Source organism: Amblyomma maculatum, chromosome 9, assembly GCF_055883805.1.
Source record: "Amblyomma maculatum isolate TAMU_Amacu chromosome 9, ASM5588380v1, whole genome shotgun sequence".
Lineage (NCBI taxonomy): Eukaryota > Metazoa > Arthropoda > Arachnida > Ixodida > Ixodidae > Amblyomma > Amblyomma maculatum.
Window position 1 is genome coordinate 110,161,521 of NC_139352.1, and position 17,961 is coordinate 110,179,481.

The 17,961-nt window shown below is 47.3% G+C and overlaps 5 non-coding genes across 5 annotated transcripts; all 5 read left to right on the plus strand.

The window, feature by feature from the left end:
• Nucleotides 1-16,627: 16,627 nt before the first annotated feature.
• TRNAS-GGA (transfer RNA serine (anticodon GGA)) lies at nucleotides 16,628-16,701 on the plus strand. Its single transcript has one exon. It is a non-coding gene; the product is annotated as a tRNA-Ser (tRNA).
• Nucleotides 16,702-16,912: 211 nt separating this feature from the next.
• TRNAS-GGA (transfer RNA serine (anticodon GGA)) lies at nucleotides 16,913-16,986 on the plus strand. Its single transcript has one exon. It is a non-coding gene; the product is annotated as a tRNA-Ser (tRNA).
• Nucleotides 16,987-17,197: 211 nt separating this feature from the next.
• On the plus strand, nucleotides 17,198-17,271 carry TRNAS-GGA (transfer RNA serine (anticodon GGA)). The gene has a single exon. It is a non-coding gene; the product is annotated as a tRNA-Ser (tRNA).
• A 211-nt stretch (nucleotides 17,272-17,482) lies between these two features.
• Nucleotides 17,483-17,556, plus strand: TRNAS-GGA (transfer RNA serine (anticodon GGA)). The gene has a single exon. It is a non-coding gene; the product is annotated as a tRNA-Ser (tRNA).
• Nucleotides 17,557-17,767: 211 nt separating this feature from the next.
• TRNAS-GGA (transfer RNA serine (anticodon GGA)) lies at nucleotides 17,768-17,841 on the plus strand. The gene has a single exon. It is a non-coding gene; the product is annotated as a tRNA-Ser (tRNA).
• The last annotated feature ends 120 nt before the right edge of the window (nucleotides 17,842-17,961 follow it).

Below are 17,961 nucleotides of genomic sequence, written 5' to 3' on the forward strand. Positions count from 1 at the left end.
CGGGTGCAACCAACAGAAGACTTCGTCACGCTAATCAATCGCCTGATACGAGTAATGACCTCCAGGATAACCAAGCGTGCACTTAAGCCGGGTAGCCCAGACATGCGTTTCTTGGAAGACTTTTTAGGATATCTGGACAAGTGGGAAGAACATGCCAGCATTGCCTTCCACTCGCATTGTCACCTTTGATTAAACATGCTGCCTTCGTTCTATTAAACCGAATCTGTGTTTCGTGACTTGTATTATTTGAGTTTGAATTCCTCCAAACGCGAAAGCTCTCATGTGCGTTTACCGGGTTAGCGTGTGGCTCACGTACCGATCTAGCTTTCAAGTTCGAGCAATCTGCACAAAGCAATTCGATAATAACATTAGCATGTTAAAACGTTATATCAATCCTAAGCTCCTGAAAGAGCTCTAAAACAAAGTATTAAACGTGAGCCAAAGCAACGCGCAGCTCCCTTTCCAACTCTCAGCAGCGCGGCGCAATGTGCGCGAGAAACCGGCTCGCACCCTCTCGCACCACAGCGCCGCTATGCGGCCGCCGGCGGCTTTCATTGCTCTCCGAGCCATCCCAGCCGGCGCGCTCGACACACTAGCCAGTATATTCTAGGCACTATATGGGTACTCATACCATTCGACATATTTGTGGAATTCATCTCCTGCATCTGATCGTAGTGTGACGCCGCCACCCCAGCGCCCACGCAGGTCACCTTCCCCTCAACGTCGTTCTTCCCCTACGCCTCGCAGAAACTAGGAGGCGCGGCCGATGGAGGTGAGGCCGCCGGCGCGTCGACGACGTCCATACCTCTGCCCGTGTTCATGTTAAAGAACAAATTGGAAATGTTTGTTGATGGTGTGAAAACAATGGCTCTTTTGGACACTGGTGCTACATATCTGTTATCAGTTCGAGTTTTAATAACCGTTTAGGTAGAAAAGTAATGTTCAGTGGTGACCGTGCAGTGTTATTCCGTGGTGTCGGTGGTGAACCTTTAGTTCCTCTTGGTGTGTGCTTCGGATGTTATTGGCGGCCTCAAGTTTAGAGTAGAATTTGCAGAGATGCCTCAATCAACGCATGATGTGATTCTTGGGATTGATTTTCTGCAAGAGTTTGGGGCAACTTTAGACTGTGGTACGGGAGAGATTGCTTTGAATCCTTCACTACTTTCGGTTCTTGTGGATGACTCGACACCTGAATTTGGAGCATTTGCTGTGGAAGAAGACACAATTGTGCCAGCGTTATCTGCAGCATTCGTGCGGGTTTTCTCTATTCGGAACCAGTGCGAATCTTTCGAGGCTATAGTGGAACCTACGAGATCCATCTGCTCTAAGAAGATTATCCTTGTTCCTCGTTACGCCCTTTCCGTGACTAGAGGCCGCACTGAGCTGTGGACAGTGAACCACTCCGAAGAGCCAACTGTGTTGCCTCGGGGCCTAAAACTAGCCCGTTTCGAGGAAGGGATATCCGGTTCCGTCGCGGCGTTAAATAGCTCTGTCACTGAGCAGCAGGTGCGACCAGGCATGGAGACCCAAGTTACGGCTAAAATTAGTAAGTTTCTACAACTGAGCGTCGTATTCTAGTAGAACTACTACTGAAACACGTGACAGTGTTCGACTTTGCCGAGGATGTCGACTTTGCCAAGGATGACTCAATGCCGCTGCCTACCAGTCGTATTCATCACATGATCAACACTGGGTCCGCACCTCCAATACGTCAGAAGCCCTATCGAGTCTCAGCAACTGAACGTAAGGTAATAGATGAGCAAGTTCAAGACATGCTAAAGCGCGGCATTATTCGAGAGTCCTGTAGTCCTTGGGCAGCTCCAGTTATCCTTGTTAAAAAGAAAGATGGCACATGGAGGTTTTGTGTTGGCTACCGCCGTTTATTTTGAGTCACCAAGAAAGATGTCTACACACTTCCACGTATAGTTGACGCAATTTACTGTCTGCACTCATGTTCATACTTTTCTTCTATTGACTTGAGATCCGGTTTCTGGCAAATCCCCATGCACATTGCAGATAAAGAAAAAACTGCATTCGTAGCACCAGATGGACTTTATGAATTTAACGTTATGCCTTTTGGATTATGTAATATGTACCTGCCTCATTCGAGCGGTTCATAGATACAATTCTACGTGGACTAAAGTGGCAAATTTGTTTACGTTATTTGGACGATGTAATTTTTGGCAAAACATTTAGCACAATAGCAGTCTGAATATTGTACTTAATTCCATGGAACGAGCTGGTCTTGTACTGAATGCAAAGAAATGTCATTTCGGCGATCGTGAAACAATTGTCCTCGGTCACTTAGTTGACAAAGGTGTTCGACCAGATCCCAAGAAAATTGAAGCCGTCAAAAGTTTTACCGTGTCCAAATCAGTAAAAGAGCTGCAGAGCGTTTTGGGCTATGCTCGTACTTTCGACGCTTTATACCAAGGTTTGCAGACATCGCTTACCCAATTACGTGTCTACTGCATAAACATGCACCATTCAATTGAACCAGCGAATGTGACTCAGCTTTCCGTCATCTGAAGTTTCTTTTGACCTCGGGCCCAATTCTCCGCCACTTCTGCCCATCAGCTCCAACTGAAGTACACACTGACGCAAGTGGTATCGGTATCGGCGCGGTACTTATACAACGCCATGGACGCAATCAGCACGTGATAGCGTATGCCAGCCGCTCGTTGAGTAAATGTGAAAGACATTACACGGTTACGGAGCAAGAATGTCTAGCCGTTGTTTTCGCTGTACAGCGCTTTCGTTCCTTTCTGTACGGGAATGCTTTCACGATTGTGACCGACCATCATTCCCTTTGCTGGCTTGTGAATCTTCGTGACCCCTGTGGGCGGTGGTGGTGGTGGTGAAAAACTTTATATTTGGGAGCCTTAAAGGGACACTAAAGAGAGAAAGGAAGTGGGTTTGCATTGATAGAATGCCAGTTCCTGATTACAAAAAGACCACTCTTACTGAAAACAGAGCTGTTATAAGGTAGTAAAGAAGAATAACAGAAATACAGGTATCGCCACCACAGCCAAACGGCCGAGGCTCGCAACTACAAATCACGTGACGCGCTAGGGATCCCGGAGGCTGACAAATGCGAATTACGTTGCATGTTTGAATGCGGTAGTACGTTTTTTCTCAAACATGATAACACGCTTTTATCATACGTAAACGACGGCGAAAAGGCAACGTAAACGTTGCAAGGCAAATACAAAAATATACTTGGAGGCGCCACAGGCAGCCACTTCAGTTTTGGTTATGTTTCGGCTCAGGCATTTCGTGCGCACTCGGATAGTTTGTTTGAACCTGCAGCGCCTGAATTACGAGCTTGGAGCAGCAGATGCTCCTTGATGGTTCCCATTTGAGCATTCGGAGGCACGAGCGAGCGAAATCCGCTACCACCGACACAGTCCTTCGTTCACACTTCTGCGCCAACATATCGCCGCCGTTGCCGCTTCGACTGCGACCTGACCGCTTTACTGCAGCTACGTACGCCACGAAAAGCATACATATGCTAAGTACCGAAGGAAAAACGCATTATCATTCAATTGTTCACTAAATCATGACACATCTGACCAACATATACTGCGTCAACAAGACCTTCAACGTGCTATTTGCAGGCGTCGTAAACAAGAGGGGCATACGTGCCGCTCATACCAAGGAGAGCGTCGATATATTGCGCTCGTCGCCCGGCGAAAAAAAGGCGAAAATAAAAACTAAAAATAACGAAGCACCAGAAATACATTACAAAAGGTTAAAAAAAATCAATTTGTGAAAAAAAAAATGCCAGCAGCGGTAACACTCGAACTCGCCACTGCTTGCTCCGAAACGTGCGACGCTAACCGCTCGGCTACGCCGCTTTTTTTTTTTTTCTTTATTGCCTGTTTTGAGTTCACATCAATTCAAAAAAGATCCACGATAATGGTAAAACTCGCAACAACCAGACTTCGGCTGTCACGAAAGGTTTAAAATTTTTTGAGGACAGCCAGTTCATCAAGCACACTGATCCAGTCAGGTGGATCAGAAAGCACCCGATACGTTTCTCTAAGGAGCAGCACACTCTCGATAAAGTTCTCGCAACTTACATTTACAACGATATTTACAAGCAACTTGTAAATATCTTTAGTTTTTATGTCATGGCCCCATTTACAATAAAGTGTTTTTGCTGCCGGTCTAAAAATTACAACTTCTTGATCATCGGCGCATGCTGCCTGCTCTCACGTCTTGCAACTAATGTTCTGGATGCCTATGCGCACTATATTGTGCACTGGATCCATTTTAACATGTGGAATTTCACAGCGCTGGCAAATGTAGTGGCGCCGGCACTTCGGTCATGTTCTGCTACCGTGGACGTAATTTTCGCTGAACACGGAGCTGTAGCACAAACCTTGAAGGAAAGAAGTGCGACGAAGCTTCAAAACTGACAAGCGCAGCAGCGAGGACACTATTTTGCTGGTAACTAAATCTTGATTTGCATGTAAACATGTCAGGAAGCGTTGCGATGACCGAGGGCTCGGTTTGTTTATACACAGTGCAAGAAGGAGCGCAAAAGCTTGAGAAACATGTAAAGTATTGTGCATTACAAGCGCTCTATGTTCTTTTTTTCTTCCTTTATGGGCCCATCGCTCGGTAAATTACTCTCTTCATCGTTTTATTTATTTCGGCTGAGGCCGTCATTGCGAGTACGCTGTTGCCAAGTTGGCCCTTGAGGGATGCGACGCCGCGGGCCGCGCCGGCTCGCTAGCTATCACGGAGTCTCCGCTTACGTCATAGTGTGCGTCACTCAACTCCAACTACGTAGTTGGAGGCCACAGTTTGAATTCGACCGGCGGAAACAAGAAAAAACCTCAAATTCTTATCGCAATATCTCGGCAATTATTCGATTTTTTGCTGCCGGATATGCGGCGACAGTGTCACCAAATGTAGTTTATTAGATTTTCATACCATCTTTGGCTGTCTTTAGTGTCCCTTTAAGGCATTACATGCTAATGACGGGTCGGCTCTTGGCTGCGTGTTGTGGCCGGAAGCTGGTGCTTCCCAGCGACACCCAAAGCCCAGTCCGTCAGCCGCTTTTGAACTGCCGGGTCAGAGCTGGACACCGCAGCCTCCCATCGCTCGAGGTCGGAGATTTGCCAAGTGGATGGAGGGTGTAATTCCGAGCATTTGATCATAATATGCTCAAAATCAGCTTTAGGTGCCCCAGACAGGGTGCACTGCGGCGAGAACAGTCCTGGATGGATCAAAGATAAGAAAGCAGGGGACGGGAATGTACGGGACTGAAGCTGACGCCACGTCACCTGTGGTAGCTTAGTCATAGATTTATGAGGAGGAGGGTAGATGGCGAGCATCTCCCTAGGCAGTGGCATTCCCTGCTCGGCTGACGTATCCTCGAGCAAAAGAGTGAGCTGCTTCGTTGCCTGAGTGACCCGTGTGAGCGGGCACCCATATTAGTTGAATAGGGTGTTCGGGTGGGGAGAGGGAGGCGAGGAACCGGAAGGCTGGGGTAGAGATCCGACCGCGGGCGAAGTTCCGTACGGCGGATCTAGAATCGCTAAAAATGGTTGTGGCTCGGGTGGTAGCTATTGCGAAGGCAACCGCCGCCTCCTCCGCCTCCAGGAAAGTGGAGGCAAAAGTTGTACCGGCCGCGACCAGTTGCAAAGAGTTGGAAACAGCGCTGAGGGCGAACGCTGGGCGGGAGGGGTATGAGGCAGCGTCTACGTAAACGGTCTCTGGCTGGAAGCCATAGTGCTTGCGAAGAGCTTCTGCGCGTGCATTGCGGCGAGTGACATGGTGCTCTGGGTGCATATTCTTTGGCAGGGGATGCACCTTAAGAACGCAGTGTATCGCAGGGGGAAGTGTATGTTGTGTAGAGCAGTGACTGGGAGGTGAGAGATGGATGCGAGCAAAAAATGTTCCGGCCGGTGAGAGTAGATGATAATCGCTCCAACTGGGCTGAGCGGTGGGCTTCCGTGAGCGCAGTTAGGGAGTTATGGATGCCCATGTGAAAAAGGTGTTCATTGGAAGTGTAGCGGGGTAAGTTGAGGGCGGCCTTGTATGCTTGTCGGATAAGGGCGCTAACCTTGTCTTCCTCCACCCGCGTGAGGAAAAGGTAGGGGAGCGAGTACACAACACGGCTCAGGACAAATGCCTGTACCAGGCATCTGAGGTCATGCTCGCGCATGCCGCGATGGCGATTGGCTATGCGGCGAATGAGGCTGAATGTTTGATGAACCATCACCGTCAGCTTAGTGATGGTTGCAGTATTCTTGCCATTGTTTTGTATCAGAATACCAAGGATCTTGTTGTTGTCCACTTCTGGTATCCGGGTGTTGTCAATTGTCAAGAATATGGGGGGAGGAGGGCCTTTGTCTGTACGACACCTAGGAGGTCGGAGTATGAGAAGCTCCGATTTGGTAGGGGAACAAGCCAAGCCGACATTTGCTGCAAAAGATACAACAATGTCTGCTCCGGCCTGTAATGTATCTTCTATAGAGCCAATCCTACCTGTGGTGGTCCACAGTGTAATATCATCGGCGTATAAGGAGTGGGACAGGGCAGGGATTTGATTGAGGGCGTGTGCCATGGGGATAAGGGTAATATTAAAAAGCAGTGGAGAGAGGACAGAACCCTGTGGGGTGCCAATGCTACCGAGTTTGAAAGATGGAGATGAGAGCGAGCCGATGGTGATTTCTGCTGTACGATGACTAAGAAAGGCGGATATGTACTGGTGGACACGCGAGCTGACTTGAAGCGATGAGAGAGCATCTGAAATGGCTGCGTGACGGACATTATCAAAGGCCTTTGTGAGACCTAGGGCGAGAATTGTTCGGGTGCGCTTTGCGTGGCGGGGGTGAAGGACATCTTCTGACAGTTGCAGCATAACATCCTGCGTGCAGAGATGTGGCCGGAAGCCGACCATTGTGTCAGGGAAGAGGTTGTGGTCATCTATGTGGTTCTGGAGGCGTGCGGGCACAACGTGTTCAAAGAGTTTGCCAAGACAGGAAGTTAGAGATATGGGTCGGAGATTCTTGATGTCGAGTGGTTTGCCGGGTTTAGGGATAAATGTGATACGGGCGTGTGTCCACTGGGCCGGAAGGGTTCCCGTTCACCAGCATTGGTTGAAGAGGTCCGTGACCTCATCGACAGACGGGTCATCCAAGTTACGAAGCATCTTATTTGTGACTCGGTCCGTCCCCGGAGCTGATGTCGTCCTGAGGCGGTGCATCGCCGCCCTGACTTCAGCTGAAGAGATTTCCTCATCAAGGGTAGGGTTGGGAAAACCGGTGTAGGAAGGGAGGGGGTAGAGGGGGTTGTAGTGATGTACTAATCTTTTAAGGTCTGAAGGAGGGCGTCATCGTCTAGGGGAAGCTGATGAATAATGCGGGTAATATTCTTACGCTGTGTGGCCTTGGTGTGCCCAGGATCAAGGAGGTAGCGTAAAAGCGACCAGGTGTTTTTAAGGCCTAGATTACCGCTCATGCGGTCACAGACCTGCCCCCACTGCTGGCGAGCGAGGTCCCTTGTATAAGCTTCAATTTCTTTCACAAGGCGGGAAATTCGCCGTTTGAGGGTGCGGTTATGCTTTTGGGACAGCCAGCGTTTATGAAGGCTGGCGTGTGCCTCCCACATGTGGAGAAGGCGACTATCCGCAGCCAAAGTGTCCTCTGGTTCCGGGATAGTAGATGTCGCCGACTCCACATCCTGTGTGAGAAAAGCCACCTAGGCCTCCAAGTCCACAATGGTGTCCGGGCGTTTTGCCGGACGCGGCGAAATCGATCCCAATCGACCACGCAGGCCCGATTGCGTTTGGGTGGGGTGAGGGAAGAGATGGAGAGCTCAGTGCATAAAATGTAGTGATCACTGCCTAATGAGTGAGTGGTATTAGTCCAGCGGCTTTTTCGAACACCTTTTGTCTGGGCTTGTGTCGTGCTGAACGCTAGATTCGATTCGGGTGGGATAGGAGGTGTCGTTGAGAATAGAAAGCCCTTCGTCCTGAACGAAGGACAAAATTGCCGTACCTTTACGGCAATTCTTTCGGTAACCCCAGCTGGTATGGCTAGCATTGAAGTCGCCAACCACTAGTAGGGATCCTCCCGCGCTAACTGTGAGGGCTTTCTTGATTGCGCCAATGAGTGGGGCAGGAGGGCTCTAGGGAGGGCTATAGAGGTTGAGAACAAAAAGGGTGTGTGCTTTTCGTGTGCGGGGTAGGAGTTCCAGCAAGAGACCATCCACGTCATCCACCTGAAGAGGGTGTTCGACCGCGGTAAAGTTGCGGTGCACCAACGACGCTACCCTGGATTGAGGCTGGGTGGATGGCTCGCTCGTAAGTAGTATAGTCGCGGAGCTTAACCGAAACAAGCGTCTCCTGCAGCGCTATCACTGCCGGTATCTCGCTAGGGGATATGGTAGATAAGTGAAGTTGCAGATTATTCCGCTTTGCGCGGAAACCTCTGCTCCAATTTCATTTGGCTCTAATTTCACAAACCTTCCCCGATCTCTGAGTTTTCCGAACCGAGCAACGCAAAGACAAAACATTAACTTCACTGTTTGATTCCGCCAACGATCCTATGAAGAACACATTTAGCATTCGCGAAGGAGTGCTTTACAAAAAAATTTCGCCTCTGGGGGAGCACGTATGCTTCTTGTCGTTCCGGAAAGCCTACGTATCACAGTTCTAGAAATGATGCATGATGACGCCACGTCTGGTCACCTGGGAGTGGCCCGAACACTCGACCGCACACAGCAGCGATTTTACTGGCCGAAGATGCGTTCAACGATCAAGCGATATGTAGCCAGCTGTGTGCAATGCCAGCGCTTTAAGCTGTCGACTTCAAGCCCACATGGAAAACTGCATCCAGTCACAACTCCAACAGCCCCGTTTGAGCAATTTGGCATTGACCTTCTTGGACCTTTACCACGGTTCTCTAAAGGAAACCGATAGATTCTTGTGTGCGTTGATTATATAACCCGCTACTGTGAGACAGCCGCGATACCATCCGCTACTGCGTCTGAAGTATCAAATTTCTTACTTCGACTCGTCATTCTTCAGCACGGCCCTCCTGCAGTCATCATTACTGACCGTGGACGCCAATTCACAGCGGACATTGTCGAAGAAATTCATCGCCTCAGCGCCTGCAGTTTTCGCCACTCCACGCCATATGATCCCCAAACGAACGATGTGGTAGAACGAGAGAGAGAGAGAGAAGGCAGAGAGGTTAACCAGGAAAGCTTCCGGTTTGCTACTCGGCACTGGGGAAGGGGAATGAGGAGTTTAAAGGAGAAAGATAGAAGAGAATAATAGGAAAAGGTAAGGCGGCGAGGAGCACAGTCACAGTTTCTCAATCAAGTTCGTGTCTCTCATAAAACACTTAAGTGCTTTGAAGGCTTTGCCGTTAGACCGTTAGACGCCTTCTGTGGCCATGGGCCGAGGATTTTCTCCTCTGTGAAAGGACGGCTGTCAAGATGGTCCACAGCCGAACGCAGCGCATATCTTTCGTTTGAAAAAGCAGGGCACTCGCAAAGGAGATGCTGTGTGGTCTCTTCGCAGCCGCATCTTTCACAGTTAGGGCTATCCGCCATTCTCATCACATAAGCGTATTTTTTGGTGAATGCAACACCGAGCCACATACGGCACATCAGTGTTGTTTCGCGCCGCCCTTTGTTAGGGGGAACACGAAGGCGCAGCCCAGGGTCTAGTTCCCTGAGGCGTCGATTGAAAAATTATCCTATGTTCCAGGCTGAAAGCGTTAGCTCCGCCGCTAAGGAACGAAGTCGACAAGCTGCGTCAACTCTAGATATAGGAATGTTCACTGTAGTTCCGTCGTTGTGTGCAGAACGGGCAACTTGGTCTGCCTGGTGGTTTCCCTCATTACCGCAATGTCCAGGTAGCCACTGAAAATTATATCATGACCTTTTGATGTAGCGTCGTGGTATAGCACGCGGATCTCTGCAGTTAGTTGTTCATGTGATCCGCGACGTAGCGCAGTTTGAACGCCTTGAAGCGTTGCTTTCGAGTCCGTAAAAATGGACCAGACACCTGGAAGTTCCTGGCCGGTGTAATCAATAGCTGCACTTAAGGCAACCAGTTCCGCACCAGTTGAAGAGGTGGGGTACGTCGTCTTGATCCTCAGCACGATGGACCTCGACGGTATCACTACGGACCCCGCGGAGCTTGTTGAAGGAACTGAGCCATCTGTGTAGACGTGTTCACGATTATTGTGCATACAATACAGGCGACCCAACGTCATTTGCTTCAAGGCAGGCAATGGTACACCCGTTTTCTTTTTACTCCCGGAATAGATAGGTAAACTTTCGGTTTATGTAGGTAGAACGAACTAAGGGGGCGCTTACCACCATGTTGGCTATGTACGTTGCTGCAGATCATAAGGACTGGGATGGCGTTCTACCGTTCATTACTCATGCATATAACACAGCGCAACATGAGACAACAGGCTACAGTCCCTTCTACCTTCTCTATGCTCGCACGCCTCGCTATGCCCTCGACACCATACTGCCATTTTTCCTTCATGACGAACCTTCTCTTGCTACCACACTCTGCAGTGCTGAAGAAGCCCGCCAGCTGGCCAGAGTTCGAATTTTATCTTCACAAGAACGTTCTAAGAACCGCTACGACGCCCGACACCAACAAGTATGTTATGCTCCTGGTGACTATGTGTGGCTGTGGACACCTCTCTGTAAGCGTGGTCTTAGTCAAAAACTGCTGTCACACTACACCGGACCGTTTGTTGTGTTAGAACGCATCAGTGACCTGAATTACGTCATAGCACGCATAACGGCAATTGGTCGACGGTCACGGCAGTCTCAGGTGGTGCATGTAGCCCGCCTCAAGCGATTTCATTCCAGAGGATCTCTGTAACTCGCCCGATGGGTTTCGTGTGCGAGGAGGGAAATGTCACGCGCCTTCGTAGAACGTCGACGGAAGATGAAGAACGGTCGGGTAGATCGGTGAAGAAGAAAGAAGAGCAAGGGCAGAGGGACGTTTGTACGCTTTGCCGCAGTCCTGTTTGGATCGATCCCTGTAAATAAACCCCCCGTGTGTACAAAGCACGTAACAATATTGTAGGGCATAATATGGCAGGGTATGTGCAGTTCAGCACGTACTAAACCAACGCATGGAAGTGAAGGCAACCGTAATCTTGGGTGGCGGAACACTTTAGATCTCCAAAGCGTTTCTAACGCCCGTTGACATCGCATAAATTACTGCCTTATTGGTATTTCGCATCAAGAAAATGCTACCATTTCATACGGAATATGATCTCGCGATTTGGGTACCAGTATAAAGACGCGAAAGCTAATAGGCGTTCATTGTGGATTACACAGTGCGGGTTCGAAGTCTTCCTGAAATGTCTCGCATATCAATAAAAGCCGAACGCGACAGAACACTACAGAGAAAATTTCACTACACTGGAATAATACGGAAATTTAAATTAATTTCCTTGTAAATCTGATCGACCCAGCCGATGTTCCTTTTCTAATTTAAATCTTGCAATGCCTTTGACCACGCGTTTTGCTGCAGCGCATTGCACATATTTTTCAGAGTGGATGTAATCAGGACGAACGGGGCATGTAGTATGTGTGGCGTAAGCTGTCAGTCGCATTAGGCTCCAGCGCGGAAGACGAGCCAGCTTTATTGTTTCACTTCATTAGCAAAATGAGCCTCGACCTCACAGCAGCGCTTTTACTTCCCTGTGTGGAGGCGGAACACACTGGGGAAACTGCGGGGTAGCATAAAAATGCACATGCTTCAAAAGCGCACTGATACAACACACAGTTATCTTTCAAGGGAGAAAGACAATCATGTAGGTAAAGCCTCACATTTAAAAAAAGAAAAAGAACTTCTTGCAAGCTCTATTGTAATGCTTGAACAGCTTCCTCTCAAAACGAGCCGCTTGAACAGCGACAAAACCAAGACCACGTAGTCTATTCCGCGCCTAGTTTGAGTGCTGATGACGCATATCCAAATACCGAAGCAAGACGTCAGGTATCAGGTTTATGTTTATTTGAAAGATGTTAAATGGATAAGAAGCGATAAAGAAGAGGGTCCCGAAGTACGAAAGTCAGGAGACCTCCAACAGAGTTCTAACCGCCCTTGCAAACTGTAGTCCGCATGTGGACAATCCACTGTTCAATAACGCTGCAGTTATTGAAGCTAATTGCACCACAAAAATTGCAATACATAGGTACAAGCACGCACATATCTTGAGGATCTGTACTTGCGCTATTCTATTAACCGATATGAAGTTGTCATGGCAATGCAAATAAAGCATGCAGACAATTGGTATACATTGAGAGCAGCCCCTCGCCAAGAATATGCTGTTAAAAATATATTCCAATGGCTTTTCAACTGTCAATTCGGTGCTGAATTGTGCTATCTCCAGCCACTGAATGAAATATATAGTGAATATCTTTGTTAAAACGCATGCGCATGTTCAGGTATTCCTTGCGCCATTCCCGATGGATAGGTGCAGTGCCATTGCTGAAGGAATGCCTGGCGGTCGTGTAATGAGTAATCACTAAGCGAGCTCTTCAGTGAAGTTAGGGTAGAAGCTTGGTTAGAAGTGTAGGATTCTAAAGGGCACGGATTAGGATCAGGATGCTTTAAACAAACTATCACATTGCTTAACGCGGAAATATAAAATAATAAATAAATGTTATATATATTAGGCCCCTGCAAATTTGCCATCATTCAAAGAAAATATCGGTAAGGCATACTTTTAGAATGCGTTAGCTCTTCCTCCGCACGAAAATTCTAGCCTGTATGTTAATGAAAACATAGGAAAGGCGTCCATTTGTCTGGCTCACTGAGTGTGTGTGTGGGGGGGGGGGGGGGGGGGGGGAGAGGGGGTGAAGGAGGGGCGTAGACTACTCGTTGCGTTATCCGCTAATTGCTCGAGCTTTTTTCGTGACCGTCTATCAGTTCCGGTTGAGGGATTAGGGGCGTCGTGTCTCTGCAGGGAGTGTCGCCTTACAAGTGGATTTGTTGGACTAGCCTGATTGCGTTGCAAATAACGCCCTTCCGCCGTCAGTCAGAGGGACAGACAAATGGACGCCTTTCTTGAGTTTCCATCAACTAATAGCTTATATATTTCGCTGGAGCTGAATTGACGGGGGTGTCCATTTCATTGTCAGGACTATCAGGAACTTCCCTATCTCAACGGCCAAATAAACATCGAGAGGACTGAAACTGAATTCGCCCCGCGACTCTGGTAGTGCTCGCATTCTCTCCTACCAGAGAAACCCGAACGGTCCATTGTGTGCGGCGGCAAAGTGGAAAAAAAAATGTCCACGCGGCTTCGCATACCTGAGCGGAGAATAAAGCGGAGTAATGTCATATGAGTTAAACTTCCGACATGTTGACTTCCATGGTGAGTGTCACCCCACCCGCACTAGTCATTCTCCTGTGGGGAGATGCGGGTAACAGTGGAAATGCAAAAATGAAATCGAATTTCACATCTCTTCCGGGCGTGGAAAGGATACCTTCCGCGGGGACGCCCAGGGCAGTACAGATGAAGATAATAATCATTTGAACGCTCTCTACGTGAGTACCTTTAGTGCTTTCTTTGAACTTTTCTTTTTCAGGTCGTCAGTGAGATCAAAAAATTACCGCTTCCTTCATTTTTGTCCTTACTCTGTATTACTTTTTTCTTGTTTCCTTCTCGGTGGACTTTTAAATGGCCGTAGCGTTTGTTTCCTTTATCTTTGTCTCTCCTTTTTTCCCCATATTTAGCAATGTGCAAGAATTATATTCCCCATTAGCAGGAAAGCAGGTGGCGGCGTCTAAGACACAACAATCATGAGCATGATTCCTGCACTGCTATTTGGTCCGCGACGTATATGGCATTTAGGGATGTGGTCCCATCGCCTGTCAGCCCCCCCTCCCCCCCCCCCCCCCGTCCTCACTAGAGGTATTCTCTTGATTAGAACCAGGCAGGCAGCACAGTAAACACAGTCTCTGCCAGTGTGCCGTTAGTATACCAGGCGAATTGCACTAGACAGACATTGTCTGATTGTTAGCGTCACTGAAACTACAAAACGTGTGCCTCAATTATGCCATATTTACTCGATTATGCATAGAGACTATTTTAAGCACTTAAGGGTATAGTTTCTTTAGTGCAAGGTCTAGCCCTGAAAGATGGTACGGTGGAATTTTGCCATATAACGCTATAAATGAAAATACATCGAAAGATAAAAATGATTCGCACTGAAGCCTTCAGGCAAAGAGCTCCCAGGCGCAATTTTCTGATTACGGTGCCTGGATATTTACTTCGTCGCATGCTGTCGGGGTATTGTGCAACAACGTGTGCAGAAATTAATATAAATAAGCATTAGTGAATCCACAGATACCAAGTGCACATTTATTTTCAGAAGTTGAAAAAGGATATTAGTGTTTTGTGTAGATAATTCCTTGAACAGTGTCATATACGCAAACGTAGCAGTTTGAAAGGGTCACCAAATTACTCAGGGACCCAGCACTATGATTAATGAGAGTTGTGCTACAAATAAGAATCTTATTATAGATTACAGTTACCCTACTTGAATATTATGTTAAACGCTCTTTTCCGTTTTGAAATGAAGTTGTAATTATATAATAGTAATAACTCTAGGGCCATTTGTTTAACCTACACCAGCTACACTAGTGTAAGAAATCTCCTATACCTATAAATAATTTTTGCTGCACTGGTTTAGCTGGTGTAGATTAAAAAAATGGCCCTTTTATTTACCATCAACGTTTACATGATGGCGGGAGCCTGGAATAAAAGCTGCCTTAAGGCAGCTTGACGAGGCCTCAAGATCCCCACTTTGGCAGTGGTACATCATCGGTCACATCACAGTTGCTGAAAACATTTGGGAAGCAATTATTCAATGTATTATAAAAATTAGCGGGCAGACATGAAAAAAAAAAGAGCACAACACTGCTTGATGTATACAATGCATCGTTTTTTGTCTCTATATTTATCTATATATATTTTGCCTCTATATCGGTCACAAATCATTTAAGCCGTCTTATCTGAGTTACAAACAAAATGTACTGCATTAAGGTATGATAAAGTACCGGTTATAAGCAAAAGTAAAGAACAGGGCCCCATGAACAAAACCTACGCTACTCCTTAGGCCGTTCACTTTAGCTTGAAACAACGCTTCCCTGCGCACACAAGCTCTTAGCGTTCCCGGATGTAGATTTAAGGGATTAATCAATCAGTTTGTTCAGTCATCGAATACTGAGCTTCATGGCTTATTTATCCTTCCTGGTCGCCAGGGCAGTTTCTTGTCTAGATGTTACTCTATCTATAAGCTCATTGTATGTGGTAAAATACTTCCAGGGCTAGTTTACATTGCACTAAGAAAATCAGGTGCTCCATAGGTAGTCAACCCGATACAAATAAAACCGCAAACAAAAGCTTGACTACAGAAACATATAATGTAGTTACAATGAAGCTTGTCTTTCGAAAAATCTTTATTGCCATTTAATGGAGGCAGTAACCGTCTGCCTGAAATGGCTAGTACTAAAACCTTCTTTTACGGCCGTTCAACCGAAAACTACGGCGAGCGCCTGTAAATACCATGGTTTTCGCCTTGACTACGCAAACATGCCAAGCGATGCAAGTTTTGCGGTTCTTGCTGAGTCGTGCGTTTTAAAAAAAAACAATATATCGGTTGGTTAGAACTGTGCAGGACGTACTTTTACCCTAACTGAAGGTTTAACTCGATATAAGAGCAAAAATAGCTGTGAACTCACAAAAAAGTTTTGCGACGCCTCGGAAAACGATAGGACGCAATGACTGCCACGATGTCTTAAAACCAGTCCGTGTACTTTCCTCTTTCAGCAAAAATTAAAAAAAAAAGCGCATAAACATCCTTTTGTAAAAAAACTACGGAATCGGTTACAACTGAAAAACGGCGGTTTTTGGTATGTTCGTGCTAGCCTAAACCCATTCTTGACGAAAAAAAATTGCCCATTTCCTTCCCTTCAGAGTAAAGAGTCGGGATAGCGGGCAATCAAAAGTAGCTGTTTAAGGAAGACGATATATACTCTGAAACGCACCTGCTAGCATCTCCGTTGCTGCAGCATCGGATTATTTGCTGAAATTTGTTGCCAGCCTCTTCCCAAGTCATGTTTCGCAGTTACCAGAACTCATTCCGAGATGACACTCCTGAATTCCGCGTGGAAGCAGTAGTAGAAGACATGCTAGGGGAGTTGCCGGATGAGTTCAGTCGACATAAACAGATGATAGACTCGTAGTCCATGACGAATGCAATATGGAAGGGAGTTTCACAGGTGCCATCAATGCATTAAGGAGCTGTTGAACTCAAAGTTTTGTTTTGGAAACAGAATGCATGGGACGGTAGCCGTAATACACTAGGAATCTTAAAACATATTATATTACAATCGTGAAGTGCTATGTTGAGCGAGCAGTCTAAAAATTTGTAATAAGGGAGTAATTACTCATTGTAGCCGTATGGCTGCGCTTGGGTGGATGCAATGAGTAATTACTCCCTTATTACAAATCTACTCCACCTTGGGGGATTCCCCTAAACATTTGACAAACACCATTCCCACTTCGAGTTATAGATCAATTCGCTCTCGCCCTACCATCTGATCTGCTGACCGTCCTGGTTAGCTCAGTCGGTAGAGCGACTGCCCCGGAAAGGCGGTGGTGCCGGGTTCGATTCCCGGATCAGGACGAATTTTTCTTTAACTACGAAGTTTCTGAGAAAGCTGTATAGCTTTCCTTTGTAGCCGTATGGCTGCGCTTGGGTGGATGCAATGAGTAATTACTCCCTTATTACAAATCTACTCCACCTTGGGGGATTCCCCTAAACATTTGACAAACACCATTCCCACTTCGAGTTATAGATCAATTCGCTCTCGCCCTACCATCTGATCTGCTGACCGTCCTGGTTAGCTCAGTCGGTAGAGCGACTGCCCCGGAAAGGCGGTGGTGCCGGGTTCGATTCCCGGATCAGGACGAATTTTTCTTTAACTACGAAGTTTCTGAGAAAGCTGTATAGCTTTCCTTTGTAGCCGTATGGCTGCGCTTGGGTGGATGCAATGAGTAATTACTCCCTTATTACAAATCTACTCCACCTTGGGGGATTCCCCTAAACATTTGACAAACACCATTCCCACTTCGAGTTATAGATCAATTCGCTCTCGCCCTACCATCTGATCTGCTGACCGTCCTGGTTAGCTCAGTCGGTAGAGCGACTGCCCCGGAAAGGCGGTGGTGCCGGGTTCGATTCCCGGATCAGGACGAATTTTTCTTTAACTACGAAGTTTCTGAGAAAGCTGTATAGCTTTCCTTTGTAGCCGTATGGCTGCGCTTGGGTGGATGCAATGAGTAATTACTCCATTATTACAAATCTACTCCACCTTGGGGGATTCCCCTAAACATTTGACAAACACCATTCCCACTTCGAGTTATAGATCAATTCGCTCTCGCCCTACCATCTGATCTGCTGACCGTCCTGGTTAGCTCAGTCGGTAGAGCGACTGCCCCGGAAAGGCGGTGGTGCCGGGTTCGATTCCCGGATCAGGACGAATTTTTCTTTAACTACGAAGTTTCTGAGAAAGCTGTATAGCTTTCCTTTGTAGCCGTATGGCTGCGCTTGGGTGGATGCAATGAGTAATTACTCCCTTATTACAAATCTACTCCACCTTGGGGGATTCCCCTAAACATTTGACAAACACCATTCCCACTTCGAGTTATAGATCAATTCGCTCTCGCCCTACCATCTGATCTGCTGACCGTCCTGGTTAGCTCAGTCGGTAGAGCGACTGCCCCGGAAAGGCGGTGGTGCCGGGTTCGATTCCCGGATCAGGACGAATTGTTCTTTAACTACGAAGTTTCTGAGAAAGCTGTATAGCTTTCCTTTGTAGCCGTATGGCTGCGCTTGGGTGGATGCAATGAGTAATTACTCCCTTATTACAAATCTACTCCACCT